Consider the following 25,624-nt stretch of genomic DNA (forward strand, 5'->3'; position numbering starts at 1 on the left):
TTTTAGGACCATTTCTTATTATTACTTAATTTAATTAAATTATTTATTTAATTACATTTTGTTTTTATTTTCTTTATTTTTATTTTAATATGGTTTCTTTATAGATTTTTATTTTATTCCTTATTTTAATTATATTTATGTACTTAATTCTTGCTGTTTATTTTAATTGTATTAATTTCTTTCTTTTGATTTTATTTCTTTATTACTTATATTTGTTTATATTATTAGTATTTATTTACTATAATTATTTTAATTTTATTTAATTTTATCTTATTTGATTGTATTTGTATGTTTTTGTTTTATGCATTTAAGTTTTCTGTATTTTAATAAAATTTATTTACTTTAATTTTATTTGTTTATATATATATATTTATTTCTTTATTATATTCATTTTATTTGTTTATATGAGTTTTGAATTATGAATCAAAAGACAAAAATACTTTCTGTTTTTAGGACCATTCAGATTATTAAATTGTATTTCATTTATTTTTTCTTTAATTACATTTAGTTTTTATTCTTGCTTTATTTTTATTTTAATATTTTTTTCTTTATTTTTATTTTATTCCTTATTTTAATTCAATTTATGTATTTTAATTTTGCTATTTATTTTAATTGTATTTCTTTTGATTTTATTTCTTTATTTCTTCTTATTTCTTTGTTTATTTTACTTTATTGTTTGTCTATATTATTAGTATTTTTTTACTGTAATTATAACTATGAATATTATTTATTTATTTTATTCCGTTTTCTTTGCTTGTTTTTTATTTTGGTGCATAAATGACACTCTTCAGCTTGAGTTCTGCTGCAGTGATGATGATGTTGCAGTGAATGACGATCGTGTGTGTGTGTGCGTGTGTGTGTGTGTGTGTTTAGAGAGCTGGAGGAGAGGGTGGCGGCACTTAATTCGGCCATCAAGAAACCCAGGTAGGTCTGGTGTGGTTTCCAGCAGTCTGTAAGTGTTTCAGGAGTTTGTTCTGAGCAGTGTGGTTTGTTGGTTTGAGGTTGAGCACGGTGACGGAGACGTCGGTGGCGGTGGTGACGACACGCTCGAGGGAGGTGTATTTCTGGGGCGGGGGGAAGTTCACTCCTCAGAAGCTGGACATGTTTAAGGGCGGCAGCATCGCTCAGCACGTCTGCGCTGGAGAAACACAAAATCAAAAACAGAACACAACCAAAAATTAACTTAACACATGTACCTCAAATTATCATTATATCTTAATCTTTTTTCACATCGTCAGGGTTATTATAATAAAGTTAAAATAATAAACCAAAAATAACATTCCACCTTAAACTTGTCATACTTAAATTGACCATATAATGTTGACCTGGTAAGGACTCTAGTACACTGTAGCTTGGCGATATTTCTAAGATGATGTTCTGTAGCTTGGCGATATTTCTAAGATGGTATGTTTTGATTTACCTTCTGGGATTTGATCTGATTCCCCTTCATGTCAATTGCAATCAGAAACAAACAAGCCAACAAACAAGATGGGCAGGTCCGGCCATTGTAAACCGTGAAAACGTTACTAAATAAAATGTAACAGAATATTCTTACATACTGATACATCTGTAAGACCTGTCAAAGGTCTTTACTATTTATTTATTTTTTTTTTCATGGGAGCCGCACTGATAGGGCAGAGTCCCCAATCATATAGCCCTTTAACCGCAAAGTAACAAAATCTAAATCTAGTCAACAAAAACAGGTTGTTTATCAATCTGTCCTCCCTATATGCAAGCAATGCAATACAAAAAGGGGTTACATTCTTTAGATCATTTACCAGTCAAATTTGTAACTGACAAGATGATTTTACAAAAAAAAAAAGAAAAAAAAAAAACACCTTAATGCTGGAAAGATTATACTAGCCCCATGCATCAACCATCCATTGCACACAATCTGTTGTTTAGAGCTGTTAAGATTAAACTGCCAACTCCGCATGAGTCCATGGTCATGGACGAGGAACAGAGCAGTGTAAATATATTTTCTAGTCTATATCTCCATCTTGTTGTAATAGAGCAAGACGGTGTCTAATGTGTCTACACCGTTAATAACAAGAATAACAACGGCAGCTAATTTCATGAAAATCCAATACCCTTCTTCAGTTTTTGAATTTTATGTAGGCTATGTTTACTAAAGGGTAGATAATATATTAAATACATTTTAATTAGCCTAATACAATTAATAAAATTAAGAAGTAATGTAGGAGATTTCGTTTTGACAAAATTGCCATTTATCTGCATGCCTAATTTTAAGACAATTACCAAGGAATTTCGGTACAAACAGTAAACATTAGTCTCCCTGGTAGAGACATGTTTATGTCGGAGCTCAGCTGAGCGGGAATTGGTTAGGCGACGTAGCGAATAGTAACGGGGGGGCCGTTGCTTGGTGCGGCGGAGCGACTGAGTGAGCGCACGTCCATACACGGGAAACGGAGCGGAGCTTCATACATGGGCGAGCGGGTGGCTAATTGCCTAGCCCTGAATGTTTTGTCAAAAGCCCCGAATCTTTTTTAAAATACTTTGTTTTCATTTTCCTTCAATCTTTCAACTGGGGCGTCCAAAAAGCTCTATTATAGTGCGTGGTCGCGAACGGTAAATGCAGCGCGCCTCACTCAGCTTGTATGCCACTGCGAATAAAAACTCACGAAGAGAATATAAATCTTCTTCGTCGTCGTTGGTCATCAGGGGCTGACAGGCTTTTTAATTTCAACCGCCGCCGTAGCGACCTCCTGTCTAACCGGCTGAAATGACATTATGGACTAAAACCTTTTTAAAGGATCACTAACAGTAAACCTCATAAACCTCACCGGGCACGAGAGAGATTCAGAATCAGCGTCAGAGGACCGTGGGACAAGTGTTTACAAATGTAACCCCCTCCCCCCCCACCCCCCCCTAAAAAAAACCTAACTACCAGCTTGTATCAAATGCGTAACCCATTCTGAACTAACGGAGCCCTGAGTGGAGCGGCCGAGCGATGTTAAAAAGAAAACCGATTTTCATTCAGAACAATCGATTTAAAGCTACCACATTCAGTGAATCGATAAAATCGATTTAATCGCCCATCCCTAGCCTGCACATTCTTTAATACCTGGATGGCGTCCTTGTAATCGATCTATAACTATGTCATGATCTATTCGTGCGAACACACAACACTAAGATCGAGTAAAAAAAGTATGAGATCGCGCCTTGGTCTGACGCAAGAAAACAAGTAATTTGTTAATTTTACAATAATTACAGTTTTCTGTGTGCTATTATGGGGGGCCGAAACCTGGCCCTGGAATTATTATTATTATTTTTATTTTCTTTATTTGAATGTTCCATTCCCATTGTACGTCTTATATGTAATCAAATAACTACAACTAAAATGTAGTAAGATATTAGTTATTAAAACAGTTCCCATTTTTTTACAACATATTGTTTTGGTTATTTTTTTATTAAATTATTTATGTCATCTTTATTTAATTTTTTTTGTCCTCGTTTTATTTCGGTTTATATATGCTTTTGTAATTATGTATTAGCATTAATTGATATTTTATGTTTAATACTTTATTTAAGTCTCATTTAATTTCTGTTTAGGCGTTTAATTGTATTATAGTGTTTCTATGTATTCGTTTATGTTAAGTTTGCTAAGTTAATTTTAATTAATATCTTACAAATGTTTTATTCATATCGCTTATTATAAAAAAAAAACACAATTGCTAAAACTTTTAACTGAAAACTGATTATATGAAAACAAAAAATAAAATTAAAAACAACATTTATTTGAAAATATTAATAACAACTACAACACGTAATCTTACTAATTATACTAAAATAACACTGGTTTGAGTCCAAGCTGGGACATGCCTGATCACATTCATTCAAAATGAAGACACACAAAATATAAAAAATAGAAATAAAAAGCAGTGCAGAATAAAGCGCAAATAAAATGGAAAAAGTCCCCAAATGAAAAGCGAAAGCATGAAACCCGATTGTACACAGAGTTTCCGACAGAGCTGAAGAGACGCTGGTGTTTGTTTCTGCAGAGCGTTCAGGGAGGAGCCCAAGATGGTGGGTCAGCTGGGGTCACGGCGACCAGCCCTCGTACCGTCAGCCGCGGATGAGAGTGGAGCGTCTGCAGGGCAAAGCCATCCGACAGGTGTCCTGCGGAGCCGACTTCACCGCCTGCGTCACCGGTGAGTGCCCTCTATAACCACAGACGTCGCAGAGCCGCTGCAGAGGGACGCTGGTTTACACCAGCACTCACGAGGCTGAAAAAACCTCTTATTCATGAATTTATCATTCATATATTTCAAATAAATGCTGTTCTTCTTGAACTTCTGTTCGTCTGTGGATCCTAAAAATTAAATGTATCACACTTTCCACAAAAATATGAAGCAGCAACTATTTACCTTCATTATTATTAATAATAATTGACCATCAGTAATAACTGAGCACCAAATCTGCAAAATATGTGAAATAAGAAAAAAATAGTAAATAATTTATAATAGAAAATAGTTGTTTTAAATTGGCATAGTATTTCACAATAGTACTGTGTTTACTGTATTTTTTTTTTTTTTTTTAATAAATGCAGCCTTGGTGAGTGTATGAGTCATTTATTTATTTATTTTAATGTGAATCTGTATTGTTAATATTTTCCATTTAACAAATATTTACAAAAAATAAAAAAAACAGAATTCCCAAAAACATTTAATAATAATTGACCATCAGTAATAACTGAGCACCAAATCTGCAAAATATATAAAATAAGAAAAAAAAAAGTAAATAATTTATAATAGAAAAATAGTTGTTTTAAATTGGCATAGTATTTCACAATAGTACTGTGTTACTGTATTTATTTATTTTTTTAAATAAATGCAGCCTTGGTCAGTGTATAAGTTATTTGTTTATTTATTTTAATGTGAATCTGTATTGTTAATATTTTCCATTTAACAAATATAAAAAAAAAAAAGAATTCCCAAAAAACATTTAAAAATCGTACCCACCCCAAACTCTTAAACATTGGTGTATTATTCATATCTAAATATCAACGAGGTCAGATGTGAGATAAGATGTGAAAGAGATAAGTTTTGTGAGGGTTCTGTGTGACGAGAGTTTTGTGGTTCCTCCTGCAGACGAGGATCAGATGTACATGTTCGCGCTCTGATTACTACGGCTGTGTCGGTGTGGAGAACGAGCTGGGCATGGAGGTGCTGGAGCCGGTTCTGCTGGACTTCTTCCAGGAGCGTCCGGTGCGTCAGGTGTCCTGCGGGGACAATCACGTGGTGGCGCTGACCCGCAGCGGGGACATCTACTCCTGGGGCTGCGGAGAGCACGGTGAGCGCGGTCACGTGACCACAGCTGCTTCCTGTCACAAGACTGAGTCGTGCTGAGCGACACTGACCATGCTTTCCCTCCGCAGGTCGACTCGGGCTGGACTGTGAGGACGATTTCTCCTCTCCAATGCAAGTGAGAGAGACTTTATTGTGCTTTCTCGTATTTTCAGCATGAAATACCTCATGAAAGTTAGCCTTTATTTGTATGTTTCCAGTTTTAATATTAGTTTAGTCATTTTGCTTCGTTGTTTATCGAAAATGATTTTAAACTGCATTTCACTCACTACACATGCAGCTTTGATGAGCTGGTAACACTTTACAGTAAGGTCAGGTAATGTCTCAACTAACATGAACATTGAGCAATACATACAGTACAGACCAAAAGTTTGGAAACATTACTATTTTTAATGTTTTTGAAAGAAGTCTCTTCTGCTCATCAAGCCTGCATTTATTTGATCAAAAATACAGAAAAAACTGTAATATTGTGAAATATCATTACAACTTGAATAATAGTTTTCTATTTGAATATACTTTAAAAAATAATTTATTCCTGTGATGCAAAGCTGAATTTTCAGCATCATTACTCCAGCCTTCAGTGTCACATGTAACATCCAGTCTATCACATGATCATTTAGAAATCATTCTAATATTCTGATTTATTATGAGTGTTGGAAAACAGTTCTGCTGTCTAATATATTTGATGAATAAAAGGTTAAAAAGAACTGCCATTTATTAAAAAAAAAAACAAAAATTCTAATAATATATATTCTAATAATATATTTTTCTTTACTATCACTTTTTATCATTTAAACACATCCTTGCTGAAAAAAGTATTGGTTTTATTTAAAAAAAAGAAAGAAAAAAAAATTACTGACCCCAAATTACTGACCAGTAGTGTATATTGTTATTACAAATATTTATATTTTAAAAACATAGCTTCTTTTCTTTTTTTTTTTTTTTTTTTTTTTTTACTTTTTATTCATCAAAGTATCCTAAAAAAGTATCACATGTTCTCTGAAAAATATTAAGGCAGCAGAACTGTTTCCAACTTTGATAAGTGAATCATCATATTAGAATGATTTCTAAAGGATCATGTATAATGATCCTAAAATTCAGCTTTGCATCACAGAAATAAATGATAATTTAAAGTATAATAAATCTTAAAAACAATTATTTTAAATTGTAATAATATATCACAATATTACATTTTTTTCTGTATTTTTGATCAAATAAATGCAGGCTTGATGAGCAGAAGAAACTTCTTTCAAAAACATTAAAAATAGTAATGTTTCCAAACTTTTGGTCTGTACTGTATGTTACTGTGTTCATGCATCTTTGCTGTTTGTTGCTCGTTCCTGTCAGCTATTTTAAGTTATTTTAACAGACACAACTTTTGATTGTAATAATTTATTTGTTAATGTTGAAATTAACATTAAGATGAACAAATGCTTCAGAAGTGTTGTTCATTGTTTGTTAACTAGTGTTAACTGCTGGCTGGACCATTCAAAATTTACTAGTTAAGAAAAAAAAAAGTGATTAAAATGGATATGTTTTATAAAAGAAAATTTGACTAATCACACTTTTACATTTGCACTATTAGTCCAGAGTCTGGAATAATAAATTTTTTTTTTTTTTGTCTTTTTTAATGTTTCTGAAAAAAGTATTTTCTGTTACAGTAAAACAATAAAATTGCGAAATATTACAATTTAAATTATTTTACATTTTTATGTTTTTGCTGATTTGGTGATCCGCTATTATCAATTGTTGATGCAAAAAAAAGCATAATTCTAATGTTGAAAATGTTGCTGGCCAATATTTCTGTGGAAACGGGGACATTTTATTTTTCAGGATTATTTGATGAATGGAAAGTTCAGAAGAACAGCATTTATTTGAAATAGAAATCTTTTGTAACATTATTAAAGTGCCCCTATTATGCCATTTTTAAGGTTGCTAAAGGCAGGCGTACACGGTGCGAATTCGGATGGTCGGAAGATCGTATGTCCACGCACATATAACTGCTCTCCCTCTCTCATAACTGCATATAAAATATTGATACGAGCCGTGACTGTTTCCTACACATACAGGTTCTTTTTCAGCAAAACCGGGACGTCTGGTCACCCTAGTGTGTGTGTGTGTGTGTGTGTGTGTGTTCTTATATGGTTTATGATAGCTCACGAACTTTTAAGACATGTTAAAAAATGATCGGGAGGTCTGGAAGTGCTCGTAAGGCACTCTGCTCAGCTCGTAATTCCTCGCACATGATACGAGCCGCGCCATCGAGCATACACGATTTCCCACACGATTGAAAAAAATCGCATGCGAACTCGTACGACAGCAAAAATCGCACCGTGTACGCCCGCCTTTATATTGTTTTATGAGTCTCCTAGTTGGTGACCTAAAACATGGGCGGACATTATGCAAATGTGTTACTTTGTGACGTAGAGCCGTAACAGAATAAGATTCAAATAACTGACAACTCGTTTCGGCGATTGCGAGTCGACTCTTCTTCTTTTTTTTTTTTTTTGACAGATAATAACTTTATCTATCGTGCACTGTCCGTGACACACTCTGTGAAAGGTAAGAGTCAAAAAGGCATAATAGGGGCACTTTAATGTCTTTACTATCACTTTTGATCAATTTAAACCATTCTTGACTAATTTTTTTCTCTCTTTCTTTCTTTCTTTTTCCCTGTTCTTTTTCTTTTTTGTTTTTTGTTTATTCTTTCTTTCTGACTGTTTTCAAAATTTTTTTTTGTGATCAACTCTTTCTTTCTTTCTTTAAATTTTGCTCATCCCAAACTTTTGAATGGTAGTGTATCACGGTTTCCACAGAAATATTGTGCAGCACGACTGTTTTCAAAATTTTTTTTTGTGATCAACTTTTTATTTTTTATTTTTAACAAACAGGGAAGGGGGAGCAACAGACATACCATCAACAATTAACTGTGTTCAACATTGATAATAATCAGAAATGTTTCTTGAGCAGTAAATCATCATATTAGAATGATTTCTGAAGATCATGTGACACTGAAGACTGGAGTAATGATGCTGAAAATTCAGCTGCGCATCACAGAAATAAATTACAGTTTAACAGAGATTCACATAGAAAACAGCTGTTTTTAAATTATAATAATATTTCACAATTTTACTGTATTTTTTTGATAAAATAAATGCAGCCTTAGTGATCATAAAAGACATCTTTCAGAAACATTTTTAAAAATCTTACTAGTCTGACCAGCATTGTAAATACATTTTAACCTGGGACTCAATGCTGAATTCAAAGAGTCCATAGAAATGTCATGCATGTGGTTCTCAGTTTTCATGTTTTAAAGACAAACTACTTTATATTCAAATACCATGATTTATGTGCTTGTTGATATATATTATTTTAAATTGAATTATGATTTTTGCTCAGGCTGACTCCTCTCAGTTTCAGAGATGTTATGTAGCTGGAGCTGTACTTTAATGCCTTCGCGATCAATTATACAGTTCAGCATTATACTCAGATATTATGTCTGAAACTCCTCATTATCTTGAGGTTCCTAAAGGTGCCTTCATTGAGTCTGTGTACTGCGGCAGCGACGGCACCTTCTTCCTCACCGAGTCTGGAAAGGTTCTAGCCTGCGGGAACAACGAGCTCAACAAACTGGGTCTGAATCAAGGCATCTCTGGAATCAAAAACCACACGGGGGAAGTATGTACTGCGACGAGCATACTCATGAACTGAATGTATTCAGCAGCTCCAGTCCAAACTTCAGTCACCTAGTAAAACTGAACTACCAGTTAGGGCTGTTGATGTGCCAGTTAATTAGTCTAATTAATCACACATCAATTCTGACTGAGAAATTACCCCCCAAAAGATCATTTAGAGTCATTGTGTTAGATGAGAAAAACAGTGAATAGAAATTACAGAAAAAGTAGCATTTTAGAAGTAAATAATTTGTTTCGCCATCACATGTGCATTATTTTTTTCATATGTATATTGAAATATGAAATTATTTTTTAAAAAAAATGAAACAAAACTGCCAGTGCCAGTAGGTGGCGGTGAGTCACTTTCTCAGTAAGGGAGTCACTGAATCAATCACTCAACCGATTCCTTCAAACTGTATGTGAATGAGTCACTGAATCAATCACTCAAAACCGATTCCTTCAAACTGAAGTGAATGAGTCACTGAATCAATCACTCAACTGATTCCTTCAAACTGTATGTGAATGAGTCACTGAATCAACCGCTCAACCGATTCCTTCAAACTGTAAGTGAATGAGTCACTGAATCAACCACTCAAACGATGTATAGCCCCTTTCAGACTGCTATTCCGGAAAATGCACAGGTAATGTGTCCCGGCAATTGTTCCCGGGTCGCTAGATTTTGCACCTTTCACACTGCCATTGATTTCCCGGAATATGTGCGTGCATTCCAACCCTTATAGGTCCCTTAATGACACGTGAGATCAGGATATCAGGGTGACGTGTAATGTACGAGTCGAAAAACGCTAGGCACGTTAACTTTCACTTAAGCTTTCGAACGATCTCAGCTTCAGCGTGGATAGTGAGGAGCTAACTGATCTCTGCTTCATTACAGTTTGCACATATTTTTTCATTGCGAACGTTGATCTGCCATCAAAACACCCGGTAAAAGACTCGTGCGATAACGTGCATCATCAATATGACACGCCCTTTACGGCATTGGTTCTGGCTTTTGTTCACACAGCGCTCGTTCCGGGACTGAACCTGCAATGTGAATGAGTTCGTGAATGAGTCACCGGATCAACCACTCAACGATTCCTTCAAAAACTATAAGCGAATGAGTCACCGGATCAACCACTCAACCGATTCCTTCAAACTGTAAGCGAATGAGTCACCGGAATCAACCACTCAACCGATTCCTTCAAACTGTAAGCGAATGAGTCACCGGATCAACCACTCAACCGATTCCTTCTAACTGTAAGCGAATGAGTCACCGGATCAACCACTCAACCGATTCCTTCTAACATTTACATTTACATTTACATTTAATCATTTAGCAGACGCTTTTATCCAAAGCGACTTACAGATGAGAACAGTAGAAACAATCAGATCAACGAGAGAAAACAACCACGGTAATACAAGTGCTATGACAAGTCTCAGTTAGTCTAATACAGAACACGTAGCCAGGGTTTTTTTTTGTTTTTTTTTTTTTTTTTTTTTTGAATATGATAGACAAGAAAAGAAAAGGTAAGTACTAGTATTAGTTGGTTAAGTGCAAGCAAAAAAGATGAGTCTTTAGATGTTTTTTAAAAAATGAGTAAAGACTCAGCTGTTCGAATTGAGATCGGGAGGTCATTCCACCAGCTGGGAGCAGTCCAGGAAAAAGTCTGTGAGAGTGATTTTGAACCTCTTTGGGATGGCACCACAAGACGTCGTTCACTTGCAGAGCACAAACTTCTGGAGGGCGCATAAGACTGAACTAGTGAGTTTAGGTATGTTGGCGCCGTGCCAGTGGTCGTCTTGCAGGCAAGCATCAGTACCTTGAATTTGATGCGAGCGGCTACTGGTAGCCAGTGTAACCTGATGAGGAGAGGAGTCACATGAGCTGTTTTTGGCTCATTGAAGACAACCCTCGCTGCTGCATTCTGGATCAGTTGTAGAGGCTTGATAGTACATGCAGGAAGGCCCGCCAGAAGAGCATTACAATAGTCCAGTCTGGAGAGAACAAGAGCTTGGACAAGAAGTTGGGTGGCTTGCTCTGACAGGAAGGGTCTAATCTTCCTAATGTTGTATAAGGCAAATCTGCAGGACCGGGTCGTTGTAGCAATATGTTCTGTGAAGCTTAACTGATGATCCATCACAACTCCTAGGTTTCTGGCTGTCCTGGAAGGAGTTATGGTTGACGAACCCAGCTGTAAAGAGAAGTTGTGATGAAACGATGGGTTAGCTGGAACCACCAGCAGTTCAGTCTTAGTAAGGTTGAGCTGAAGGTGATGGTCATTCATCCAGCTAGAAATGTCACTCAGACAGGCTGAAATGCGAGCAACTACCGTCGGGTCATCTGGTTGGAATGAGAAGTAGAGTTGAGTGTCATCAGCATAGCAGTGATAGGAAAAGCCATGCTTCTGAATGACAGATCCTAATGACGTCATGTAGATGGAGAAGAGAAGCGGTCCAAGTACTGAGCCTTGAGGAACCCCAGTAGTAAGTTGTTGTGACTTAGAAACTTCACCCCTCCAAGACACCATGAAGGATCTATCAGAAAGGTAGGAGTTAAGCCACTGGAGAGCGGTTCCAGAGATGCCCATCTTTCTGAGGGTGGACAGGAGAATCAGGTGATTAACAGTGTCAAAAGCAGCAGACAAGTCCAGCAAAATGAGAACTGAGGATTTTGAAGCTGCTATTGCCAGTCGCTTGGCTTCAGTAACCGAGAGCAGGGCAGTCTCAGTTGAGTGGCCACTTTTGAAGCCAGATTGGTTGCTGTCCAGGAGGTTGTTCTGTACAAGAAACATAGAGAGCTGGTTGAACACAGCTCGTTCGAGTGTCTTTGCAATGAATGGAAGAAGGGATACCGGTCTGTAGTTTTCTAGAAGTGCTGGATTTAGAGATGGTTTCTTCAGCAGTGGGCTTACCCGAGCCTGCTTAAATGCTGAGGGAAATGTTCCAGAGTGAAGAGAGGAGTTGATAATGTGAGTAAGTGAAGGTATGACTGAAGAAGAAATCGCTTGAAGGAGGTGAGTGGGGATCGGATCCAGTGGGCAAGTAGTAGGATGACTGGACAGGATAAGTTTGGAAACGTCCGTCTCTGAGAGTGTAGAGAAGGAGGAGAACGAGTGAGCATTAGTCGTTGTGAAGTTATCCTCAGTCTGCGGTGTGGAGAATTGGTCACTGATGGTTCTTGTCTTATTCGTGAAGAAAGCTGCAAAGCTCATCAGCTGTAAGAGTCGATTGAGGAGGAGGTGGAGGCGGATTAAGAAGAGAAGAGAAGGTTTTGAAGAGTGTCCGAGCGTCACAACAGTTGTTAATCTTGTCGTGGTAATATGATGCTTTAGCAGTGAAGACGTTTGCAGAGAAGTAAGAGAGGAGAGACTGATAACACACTGAGGTCGGTAGAGTTTCTTGATTTAAGCCATTTCCTCTCTGCAGCCCTGAGTTTAGAGCGATGTTCACGAGTACATCGGACAGCCAAGGGGCAGATGGGGTGGTCCGTGCTGGTCTAGACGACAGTGGGCAAAAGTTGTCCAAGCAAGAGGTCAGAGTGGAACAAAAAGTGTCCGTAGCACTGTTCGTGTCCAGAGCTGAAAAGTGCGAGAGTGAAGGAAGTGAGGATGCAACCACAGAGGATAGGCGAGATGGAGCTGGATGAGCGTAGGTTCCGTCGAAAGGTGACCCGCGTTGGAGCGTGTGCCGCTTCAGGTGTAAGTGCTAGATTAGCAGTAATGAGGAAGTGGTCTGAGGTGTGCAGTGGAGTAACTAAAGTGTTGTCCACTGAGCAACAGCGCGTGTAGATGAGGTCCAGTTGGTTGCCCGATTTGTGAGTCGCTGTAGTAGAGACGGATGAGCGAATGAGTCAAACTGTAAGCGAATGAGTCACCGGATCAACCACTCAACCGATTCCTTCAAACTGTAAGCGAATGAGTCACCGGATCAACCACTCAACCGATTCCTTCTAACTGTAAGCGAATGAGTCACCGGATCAACCACTCAACCGATTCCTTCTAACTGTAAGCGAATGAGTCACCGGATCAACCACTCAACCGATTCCTTCAAACTGTAAGCGAATGAGTCACCGGATCAACCACTCAACCGATTCCTTCAAACTGTAAGCGAATGAGTCACCGGATCAACCACTCAACCGATTCCTTCAAACTGTAAGCGAATGAGTCACCGGATCAACCACTCAACCGATTCCTTCAAACTGTAGGCGAATGAGTCACCGGATCAACCACTCAACCGATTCCTTCTAACTGTAAGCGAATGAGTCACCGGATCAACCACTCAAACCGATTCCTTCAAACTGTAAGCGAATGAGTCACCGGATCAACCACTCAACCGATTCCTTCAAACTGTAAGCGAATGAGTCACCGGATCAACCACTCAACCGATTCCTTCGAACTGTAGGCGAATGAGTCACCGGATCAACCACTCAACCGATTCCTTCGAACTGTAGGCGAATGAGTCACCGGATCAACCACTCAACCGATTCCTTCGAACTGTAGGCGAATGAGTCACCGGATCAACCACTCAACCGATTCCTTCGAACTGTAAGCGAATGAGTCACCGGATCAACCACTCAACCGATTCCTTCAAACTGTAGGCGAATGAGTCACCGGATCAACCACTCAACCGATTCCTTCGAACTGTAGGCGAATGAGTCACCGGATCAACCACTCAACCGATTCCTTCGAACTGTAAGCGAATGAGTCACCCGATCACAACCACTCAACCGATTCCTTCGAACTGTAAGCGAATGAGTCACCGGATCAACCACTCAACCGATTCCTTCGAACTGTAAGCGAATGAGTCACCGGATCAACCACTCAACCGATTCCTTCGAACTGTAAGCGAATGAGTCACCGGATCAACCACTCAACCGATTCCTTCAAACTGTAAGTGAATGAGTCAGTCACTCAACCGATTCCTTCAAACTGTAAGTGAATGAGTCACTGAATCAACCACTCAACCGATTCCTTCAAACTGTAAGTGAATGAGTCACTGGATCAACCACTCAACCGATTCCTTCTAACTGTAAGCGAATGAGTCACCGGATCAACCACTCAACCGATTCCTTCAAACTGTAAGTGAATGAGTCACCGGATCAACCACTCAACCGATTCCTTCAAACTGTAAGTGAATGAGTCACCGAATCAGTCACTCAACCGATTCCTTCAAACTGTAAGTGAATGAGTCACCGGATCAACCACTCAACCGATTCCTTCAAACTGTAAGTGAATGAGTCACCGAATCAGTCACTCAACCAATTCCTTCAAACTGTAAGCGAATGAGTCACTGAATCGTTGACTCACTCAGTTCGTTCAAACCCATGGATTGAGTAACAAACTGAGCAAAACAGACTATATTGTGTCTAAAATGTAACACAATAGTAACTTGTTATTGAACTGTTGTATAAATCAGCATCACATTTGCAATGGTGTGATATTGCTAAAATATATAATATGATATAAATATCAGAGGGTCATCTTTTGCCCTCATACCTTGTATAACTGCATTCTAATAGGCTTCATCACACAGTCAGTCGTCCTGCATCATGTTCATCAGATCAGTGTAAGACAGATAGCTCTGATTGGGGCGGCTGCATTAAATGTGTTATATAATGAGTATTTTTTTTATTAATAATTAGTCATTTTTCCCTAATGAATCACACTGAATCAACAGCCGTGTTATCATTATTCTGCCTGATGTTGTTTAGGGGTATCAGGGGATCCCGTACACCACCACCCTCACACTGGTCAAGCAGCTCTCGCGCTTCAAGATCCAGTTCATCGCTCCGGGAAAGACACACACCGCCGCTATAGACGGTGCGCTTCATCTGCATCTCTCTTTACTGCTGATGCTCTGATGATTGAGGCTCATGGTGTGTGTATGATTGTGCAGAACGCAGCCGCCTGGTGACCTTCGGCTGTAATAAATTCGGGCAGCTGGGAGTGAAGGACTTCAAGAAGCACCAGGGAGTTCAGATCCTCGTGGGGCCCTTCGGAGGGAAGTTCGTCACCAAGGTGTCTTGTGGAGACGGATTCACTATCGCCGCCACCGAGGGTGAGCGCATGACCTCAGAAACACACTTAGGTTTCTAAAAACCTCTTGATTTAAGGCTTCTGTTGAAGATCAGTCTCGTAGGCAAATCTAAATGATCTTTACATATGGATTTCTCCAGAAGACATTTAATGTAATTAACTGAATCTGAATGAATGAGTTGTAGCAGACAGTGAAGGAGAAGCATCGCTGACCACTTGTAGTTGGTTAGTGAATGTCCAGAGTGTTATTTTAGTAACTAATATCCATATACTATTATAGATTTTGGTAACACTTTATAATAAGGTTCATTAGTTAACTACTTTATTTATCATGAATATATATAACATGAAACAGTACGTCTACAGCATTTATTAATCTTAGCTAATGTTCATTTCAACATGTACTAATGCATTACTGAAATCAAACGTTGTGTTTGTTAACATTAGTTAATGCACTGAACTAACAGTGAACGACTGTATTTTTGTTAATTAACATTAATAAATGCTGTGATAAATGTATTGTTCGTGGTTTGTTAATGCATTAAAACTAATGGAACCTTATTGTAAAGTGTTGCCTAGATTTTATTAATATTCTAAATTGCTTTTTCATTTATTTTCAGTTTTCGTTTTAATTTTAGTAAAATAATAAAAATGACTTTTTAGTAGTGCTTTTGTTTTTTAAAACAATTGAATTAATTTTTTGTTCAGTTGTAGCTTTAGTGTATATTTATTCATTAACTCTTGTCAGTTAGTTATCTATTTCTATTTTTTTTTTTAGTTTAAGTTTTTCATCTAATATTTATATTGTATTGTTTCATCTTTTATTTCGATTTAGTTTGTTAACAATAATAATCCTGCAGCAGAGCGGCAATCTAGACAAAGACGGAGCGCAAACATAAGAGGCTTTTCATTTGTTGTAACATCACTGCATTAGTTTGTGTAATTTTCCTCATTTATATTTCTGAATGTGTGATTGTGAGTGGCTGGCTGTGTTTTGCTCAGATAATCAGATCTTCGCGTGGGGGAACGCAGGGAACGGGCGTCTGGGGATGCCTGCTGATAAAGGCTTCGGCTCCGAGGTGTGTCCCGCTCTTCCTCGGCCCATCTTCGGCTCCCTGCACCACGTGCCGGATCTGTCCTGCAGAGGCTGGCACACCATCCTCATCATGGGTCAGTGACAGATCAGCTTCTGTGGCTTGTGTATGTGTGTGTGACCTGCACTGATCCAGCTCCAGCTCCAGCGCTTGTTTCAGAACTACAGATTGAGCTCCTCCTTCTTTGTATTCCTGTGCACAGACTGTCGGATCGAGCCCAGTGCATTATGGGTGTTGATGTTCCTCTACCTTTTTGGCAAACTGCCCTTTCTCTCTGTTTTATCTAGTCCTGTAGATCATTTCTACTGCTCGGACTGCCAAGTTTTATTAAAGTCCATCTTGCCGGTGGTGAATTATCCTTTTAAGAGAACATGTAAGTGTTTGTATTTTAAGTTCCTGTTAATGTTCACTCACAGAAAAAGTCCTGAACTCCAAAACGATCCGTTCTAACAGCAGCGGACTGTCTGTCGGAAGTGGTAAGATTTTTTATTATTTAATATTATTTATTTATGTTTAAGAACCAGCATTATTTTAGTATCACTGAGATACTATTATTATTTTAAATAATAAAAGTTTTTATGTTTCCTGATTTCATTTTAGTTTTAGTTATGTGCTTTTGTCAGTTTTTTTATTTTTATTTTATTTTATTAATTTGCTTTTTTTGTTTTTGAATGTCTGTATAGTTTTAATCAATTTTATTTTAGTTTTGAATTATTTTAGTACGTCACGATAAACAAAATGAAAATGAGAAATGTTGCATTAGGAACTAGCTGAAATAAGTTTGAGAGTTATTCAGACACCTCCAACATCTCACACACAAAATATGACAAGAACTTCATCTTGATGATGTCAGAAAACACTTCAGGTCTAAGTGTCTGAATAATAAATGTTTTATCAGTTTTACTGGTAGTCCTCTGTATGTATAATATGTCACAGTTTGCTTTATTTTGCTCTCCTCATTTACATAAATGAACTATAGTGTCCTGCACCCGCTAGTAAAAAAAATAAAAAAAATTATATCTGGTGTCTGAATCTGGTTTGGCTGTGTATATACAGTACAGGTCAAAAGTTTGGAAACATTACTATTTTTAATGTTTTTGAAAGAAGTTTCTTCTGCTCATCGAGCCTGCATTTATTTGATCAAAAATACAGAAAGAAAAAATGTAATATTGTGATATATTATTACAATTTAAAATAATTGTTTTTAAATTTATTATACTTTAAATTATCATTTATTTCTGTGATGCAAAGCTGAATTTTTTAGGATCATTATCACATGATCCTTTAGAAATCATTCTAATATGATGATTCATTATCAAAGTTGGAAACAGTTCTGCTGCTTAATATTTTTTCAGAACATGTGATACTTTTTTTAGATACTTTGATGAATAAAAATTAAAAAAAAAAAAAAAAGAAGCTATGTTTTAAAATATAAATATTTTGTAATAACAATATACACTACTGGTCAGTAATTTGGGGTCAGTAATTTTTTTTCTTTCTTTTTTTTTAATAAAATCAATACTTTTATTCAGCAAGCATGTGTTAAATTGATAAAAAGTGATAGTAAAGAAAATATATTATTAGAATATATATTATTAGAGTTTTTATTTTTTATTTTGAATAAATGCAGTTCTTTTTAACCTTTTATTCATCAAATATATTAGACAGCAGAACTGTTTCCAACACTCATAATAAATCAGAATATTAGAATGATTTCTAAATGATCATGTGATAGACTGGATGTTACATGTGACACTGAAGGCTGGAGTAATGATGCTGAAAATTCAGCTTTGCATCACAGGAATAAATTATTTTTTTAAAGTATATTCAAATAGAAAACTATTATTTTAAGTTGTAATAATATTTCACAATATTACATTTTTTCTGTATTTTTGATCAAATAAATGCAGGCTTGATGAGCAGAAGAGACTTCTTTCAAAAACATTAAAAATAGTAATGTTTCCAAACTTTTGACCTGTACTGTGTGTATATATAATTTCAGTTGAAGTAATTAATTTAGTGTGAAATAATGAAGGTTTCTTCAGCTCCTCGTCAGGTGTCACTGCATCAGTCTGAGAATGTGAAGATGAATCTTTGTGTTCCCAGACTCCTGGAGTTGCTGTGTGTGTGTGTGTGTGTGTGTGTGTGTGTGTGTGTGTGTAATGGTGTGTTAATGCACGCGCAGGTCAGTGCTCGACGTCCACCGTGGATCTGGAGACGGACTCGGCCACAGACTCGGAGCTGCGTGAGGGGATGCTGGGACGAACCATGGAGGCTGATATGGACGACAGAGGTCTAATCTTCTCCACGGACAGCAAGACCAACAAGAGCTCCTGCCCCTCGTGGCTGCAGAAGGTGACGCAGATTTAACACCCATCGCCCTCCTGAGGCTCTTAGAGAGATCCTAATTCAGCCATACGCAGATGAAGATCTTAATCAGAGCAGTCTTCAGTTCAGAAGGTCAAGGCTTCAGAAGTCGCACACACTATCTGTGTCTTGTTTTCCAGGACAAACATCTAAACATCCTTGAATTGAGATCCATGTACTGGAGATGCAGTTTATTTCATGAGAAATTGGACAAAACAAGAACAATTATCCGTCTGTTTTTTTGTATGAAAACTCGTTTCCCCTTTATGAAGAAAGTTGATTTCATTATTTTTTTCTGAGCCCATTGAGCAGATATCTGTTCTTGTTTCAAGCATTAACCCTTCATTTCGATCAGTTTCACGGAAAAAACAAGACTCCTTCTGTCATTTTGCTTTCCAGGTCAATGTATCTTGAGTTAATGAATCTTCAGACATTTGTACTGGAGAACAAGAAGGTGCAGTTAAAATTATTTCAATGTTCTAGTGGAATGAAATAGTTGAAATAGCCTGAAAATAGCCTACACATTTTCATTTAGAGAGCACTGCAAAACTGATGCTTTTCCTCAGTATTTCTGTCTTGTTTTCCTGTACAAATATTTCAACACACTTAAATCAAGGTATATTTACTAGAGAAGCCCAAATTATATAAGAACATCTAAATTAAGTGGAATTTAAGTGCTTAAAACGATAATAGGGTTAGAAACATCATAAAACGGTAATTTTTTAGCTTTGAATTAAATAGATTTTTCTGAGCTCATTGCCAGATATTTGTTCTGGTTTCAAGCTAAATCTCCCTTAATCCTGATAGATTTTTCAGAAATCAAGTCTCGGGGCCGGATTTAGTAATCAGGGCAAATCATCGTGAGAGTGTGATCTCATAAGATAACCGACTGAAATGAGAAGTTCTGCTGATCTCGTACTGTGTTTCTTCAGTCTTTGAGTGTGTTTTCCAACAGTTTCTCGTGTGTGTGACTGCAGGAGCTGCTGGATGCTGAGTTCATCCCGATGCCGAAAGATTCGCAGGACTCCATCGAGCCGCTGACCAAGCCCTACACCGAGAGCGCCACGCTGCCGTACGAGGAGCTGGACCAGATCAAGGCCGCCGCCGCGGCGGGAAAGAGTCTGATGGTACGTCTAGCGTGTCACAGGATCGTTTGTGTCCAGTATCTGACATGATGCTGACTGTCAGCGGTCAGATATGAATGTGTGACTAAGGTGTGTTTTTTCATGAGCTGTGATGTGCTTGTTTTGCAGCCGGCTGCGTGTGTGGATTACGAGCGGATGAACGGCGTGGAGACGGGACGCTCTGAGCAGAGCTGCTGTGGCGTGAGCGTTGAGCTAACACACGTACGCTTCACACGTCTGACACACAGCTGCAGCACAGACCTGACATCAGCTAACTGTGATTAACTACAGGCTGAAATTAAAAACAAAAACAAAACAACCTAAAATTAACTTAAAAATACTTAAACATATATTTAAATTTTTTTTAACTTATTTTATTTCATCTAGTGCCTAATTTTTATTTTTATTTAGATGTCCTAGTATAACTAAAACTGAAAATGAATAAAAACTACATATAGATATTAAGAAATTATAATAACAACAAAAACACACAAGAAAATGGCAAATGGCAAACTAAAATTAAAACAGGAAATATAAAAAATAATATATAAAAGTATAAAATATAAAAATAAACAGTATTAATAAAAACCATAAGACTGCTGTATATAAAAAACTATATAAAATATTAATAATAACTAAAAGCAGATCCAAACTGATAAATAACTTCATCAAATATGTGACCCTGGAGCACAAAACCAGTCATAAGTGTCAAATTTTAGAAATTAAGATTTGTGCATCATCATCATCTGAATAAATCATCTCTCCATTGATGTATGGTTTGTTAGGAGGACAATATTTGTCTGAGATACAACTATTTGAAAATCTGGAATCTGAGGGAGCAAAAAAATCTAAATATTGAGAAAAATCATCTTTAAAGTTGTTCAAATGAAGTTCTTAGCAATGCATATTACTAATCAAAAATTAAGTTTTGATATATTTACAGTAGGAAATTTACTAAATATATATCTTCATGGAACATGATCTTTACTTAATATCCTAATGATTTTTGGCATAGAAGACAAATCAATAATTTTGACTCATACAATGTATTGTTGTCTATTGCTACAAATATACCTGTGCTACTGATGACTGCTTCTGTGCACATATAAGATGAATTCAGTTTCAGCTCTACAGATGACAGTAGTGATACTTAACACTGATGGACACAAACACAGATTCTACAGCACACATCATCTGTGTCTGAAATCACACGCGGTCCAGTAGGTGCTATATTTGGTGTAACGCCTCACAGATGTTCAGTATCGTATCCAGACGTGCTGCATCTGTCCTGTTGTCATTGTCACATGACCTATCAGCTTCATATGTGTCTCCACTGTCATTCACAAATCCTCTCCCGTGGCCTCATGGGATAGTAAAGTGTCGGAAGTCAGAGGGTGTGTTTTATGAATACTCTGATTTAGAACGTACTGCTTTTTTCTCAAACTGTTTTTCACATACGATGCAGAAAGGAAATAGGCATTTTTGGACGCAGAGATTGTTTTCATCTGTCATGTGTCTTTAAATTTTTTTTTTTTTTTTTTTGCACAAAAAAGCTTAAAGGGGTCATGTAATAAAGAAATAAAATATTCCTTGATATGTAGACATATAAGAGGTCATTTTTTTTTTTTTATTAGAAAGCTTGCATTTATGAATTTGAAATTTGGAAGTGAGTTGTTAAAAAAAAAAAAAAAAAAAAAGTGCTTTTTCATGAAAGTACCCCTTTTCCATAAGAGAGAGGCGAAATGTTAACTCTTTTTTTTTTTTTTTTGACACAATATGTTAAAAAGTCAAGGAATATGATGATGATTTGCCTGCCATGTTTGAATATAATGAAGTTGTGTTTTATCTTCCAGCTCAGAGAGACCGTGAACCGACAGGAAGCCCAGATTCAGCTGTTACAGAAACAGGTGAGTTATATCTGTCTGAGCACTAATGTTCTAATTGTTCATTTTTGGCTGAACTGTTCCTTTAAGGGTTGGTCAGATCATTAAGGGGTGTGTGGATTATGAACAACAGAAGGAGGGATCTAGAAATGTGTTTAATATCCCAGAAACCTCGTGCTCAGCTGAATGTGTTACTCAAAGCTAACAAGGATGATTGGTTTTTCTGTAAATGTTTGTTTGTCAGTTCGAGGATCAGCAGACGGAGAACGAGAGACTGTGGAGAGCCATTCAGAGCCTCAGAGCAGATGCTGGACTCGTGGACGCCGGTCAGAAGCAGGGTTCTGCTCCTCAGGAGTGAGAGATCAGTGCACCCTGTTATCAGTGCTTACAGAGAGTGTGTTCAGTGCTCAGTACAGACCGATCGACGGGGTTTCCCTCGAACCTTTAGTGCCTTTTCATAACCAGAGACTGTGTGAGTTCTGTCATGCTGCTAATGTCACGCCAGAGCGCTCCGCATCTTCTAGTGTGTGACGGCACAGACATAAACAGTGAGTGTTTAATCTGGGAACAGCAGTTTAATCGTTCAGTCCCTCCAGAATGAATTGGAGAAAAGTGTCATAAACGTCGCTTCAGTCCACATGGGCTTAACGCTTTCATCTTTAACGTTTTCACAGCTGCTCTTTTATAATGAGATGAAGTGCCTCGGTGTTAGTTTTTCTTCAGAGTGTCAGTGTTAATGTCATTGGTACAGTGTTTTGCGGTTGCGGTCTGTTATTCTCACAGGTTTGGTCTTTCCTATGCAAGCAGGTCAGGTGTGTTTCACTCAGAGACTCTTATAAAGACACTTTAAAGCTACTCCGTGTGTGAATGTGATGTCATCAGTGGACGGGTCGCAGACGTTGCTGTTCTCTGCTCGTCACATGCATGTCTGGTTTCTTCTGTGCGATGTCTGCTGACTTGCCGAGATCTAAACTAAAGCCCATGCTTCGAGTGAAAGCTGTGGAGTATTTCACATTTAAATCAGAGTAAGTTTGTTGTGCAAACACACCATGTGTCAGAACTACTGAATTTCTTGTTTTTTCATTTCTTTAGCATTCTTTTGTGTATATTGCCAAATATTGGGGAACGTCACCAAGTTTAAATGCAAATATTATGTGGAGCAGAGGTAAAACGCAGCAGGTACACGTTGAGTCTCGGAGCCAGACGGCTTCGATCAGAGAAACTGCAGTCAGCCTCTGTGTTGCAGTGACATTTGCATGGTTTTAAAGCACATACGATGTTGTTGTTTGTGTGTCTTTTATTCAGAGTTTTCGTTTGTTATTCTCCATTTTCTATACTCTGAAATTGAGACTTGCTTTTGAGATGTTTTCATGCTTCTTCATACATCCATGTCAGACACTGACTGGTGCACATTTTTAATAAATAAAAAAAAGGGTGAGGCTAAATGTCACACTGATGCTGGAGTCATTTTTGATGTTTTAATGCTTCATAGTACTTCTGATTTAGTTTGCAGTGTCTTTTCTCAAAACCTGTGATGTTGTTTTCAGGATTTTTGTGTGGGGAAACCCCACCAATGATTATTTATTTGTTTAGTCCAGTATGCCTAGCCTACTATTAGCCATAAATATTTTAATGCATTCATTTTCTGTAACAACACGGTAAGAACAATTGATTTTTTCTTTCTTTACGAACTTTAATTGAAAATGTCTATGACCAAGCATTAATCGTATCGCGTGAATGCATGCTGGACCCAGAGCTGAGAAGGTTCCTAGGGGCCCACAGCAAAAAAAAAATGTAAAAGATTGGATAACCAATAATTTTCTCCTATCAAATTCAGATAAGACAGAGATATTACTTATTGGACCAGAAAACATTACACAGAATCTCGTAGATTACAATTTGCAATTAGACAAATGTACTGTTACTTCCTCTACAGTCAAAAATCTGGGTGTTATATTAGACAGTAACTTGTCTTTTGAAAATCATATTTCCCATGTTACAAAAACAGCATTCTTCCATCTTAGAAACATTGCCAAGCTACGAAACATGTTACCTGTTCCTGATGCAGAAAAGCTAGTTCATGCATTCATGACCTCTAGACTGGACTATTGTAATGCACTGCTAGGTGGTTGTCCTGCATCCTCAATAAACAAGCTACAGGTAGTACAAAATGAAGCGGCTAGAGTCCTTACCAGGTCAAGAAAATATGATCATATTACCCCAATACTACAGTCTCTTCACTGGCTACCTATTAAGTTCTGTATCAGTAACAAAATATTATTACTTACTTATAAGGCCCTTAATGGCTTAGCTCCTGCGTACCTAACTAGCCTTCTACCACGCTACAACCCATCACGCTCCCTAAGGTCACAAAACGCTGGACTTTTGATAGTACCTAGGACTGCAAAGTCCACTAAAGGAGGTAGAGCTTTTTCACATTTGGCTCCCAAACTCTGGAATAGACTTCCTGATAATGTTCGGGGTTCAGACACACTTCCTCTGTTTAAATCTAGATTAAAAACACACCTCTTTGGCCAAGCATTCAAATAATGCATCTTGTGTAATTCCTAGTCATCCCGTGGTAACTACCCAAAAAACAAAAAAAAGTTTTCATAACGTTTCCATTAAGTTATGAAAAAGTTATGAAAACGTTATTTCGGAATGTTTTGTACACGTTGAAAACAGCAAGTTTTTTTAATACATCAAGAACATTTTTTTGTGGGGTTTCTCCGAACGTTACAGGAACATTCAATCCTACCATTTTGAAAACGTTACGGAAATGTAATTACTGAATGTTCTTATGAGAACGTTTTCGCTCAACATTATGTGAACATCGGTCAAGTAAAAATAACATCATAAAGACTTTACAAGAACGTTTTTGTTCAACGTTACGACAATGTATTTTAACTATGAAAACATTATAAGACTGTTCCAGAAACATTATGTCAGGAACGTTTTTTTCTAACATTAACATAACTTTTACATAATGTTAGTGAAAGTTTTGGGAACGTTCCCTGTTAGCTGGGTAGGAATCACACAAGCTTCAGACTTCAGATGAGCGAACACCGGATAAGAGATGATGCTAACCCTGAAACAAAATAAACTACCAAATTTTGCTACAAGTTAGATTGCAACACATAATCATTACTGTTAATAGTGTTCAAAGTCTGTTTAATTATGTCATTAACTGAATTTTACCATATATTTCTGCCATATGTAGCTACTACATCAATTTGACATAGTCACCACTAAAGATAATTTCCTGTAAAGCTGCTTTGCAATGATTTGTATTGTGAAAAACGCAATACAAATACAAGTTTTGTGTCCTGGGCATCAGCCGCCGCGAGGACATGATGTACAAACCGCTGGAGTACAAAACGCTCACGGACCTCCTGCCAAGGTGGCCTATCGTGGATACTGGCACACGCTGTGCGAGGTCAAGATCGGTCATTACGTGTCACACGACCCTCACAGTATGGAGCAGACTGAGTGGAAGCATTCAGTGCTGGACGTGGACAAGCTGTCCAAAGAAGAGCTGAGGAAAGAGTTGGAGAGACACACCTGGGATATGAGGTTGAAGGTATGGATGATTTGCCTGCAAAATTTGGTTCAGAAATGACATGCTTTCAGCTAATGTATCGCTGAAGCATGTAATTTCTGCACCGAACAAAATTCCAAAATGATTATTTCCGAACAGGTTTCCCAGACACTTCTATCACCCTTCTCTAGGCTGTCTTTCCAGTTAATACCTAAAGAAACTAATGAGCTGACCAGCATTACCTGTTGAGAAGGACGATTCTGAAGCTTGTGAGGTGATGCTACTGTATGCTGGTTTGGGTTTTAAATCTGAGACTGTTATCAAACATGATTCCTAATTCACTGATGTGATGACTGGCCCTCGGAGACAATGAGTCTAGATCTAACAGACTTTCTCTTTGCATATTTTCTGAAAACAAGTATCTGTTTTATTACGTTTATTTAGTAGTAAAAAATTCTGCAACAGCCACTGATTAGTGATCCAGCAGGTTTGTAATAGATTTCTGGGAATCCAGCACAGGCGCAACATAGTTTCCTGTCATCTGCATAATTAATAAATCAAACATGTTTTCAAACTGCCACAATA

General features: G+C 37.4%; 1 protein-coding gene and 1 pseudogene across 2 annotated transcripts in view; both read left to right on the forward strand.

Annotated features, from left to right (window-relative positions):
* LOC109088206 overlaps positions 1 to 22,951 on the forward strand; it is a 23,622-nt pseudogene extending 671 nt beyond the window's left edge.
* The window catches only part of LOC109061160 (CDAN1-interacting nuclease 1-like), a 790,471-nt gene that overhangs the window by 543,870 nt on the left and 220,977 nt on the right, over positions 1 to 25,624 (forward strand). The window lies entirely within an intron of this gene.

Source organism: Cyprinus carpio, chromosome A17 (genome assembly GCF_018340385.1).
Source record: "Cyprinus carpio isolate SPL01 chromosome A17, ASM1834038v1, whole genome shotgun sequence".
Classification (NCBI taxonomy): domain Eukaryota; kingdom Metazoa; phylum Chordata; class Actinopteri; order Cypriniformes; family Cyprinidae; genus Cyprinus; species Cyprinus carpio.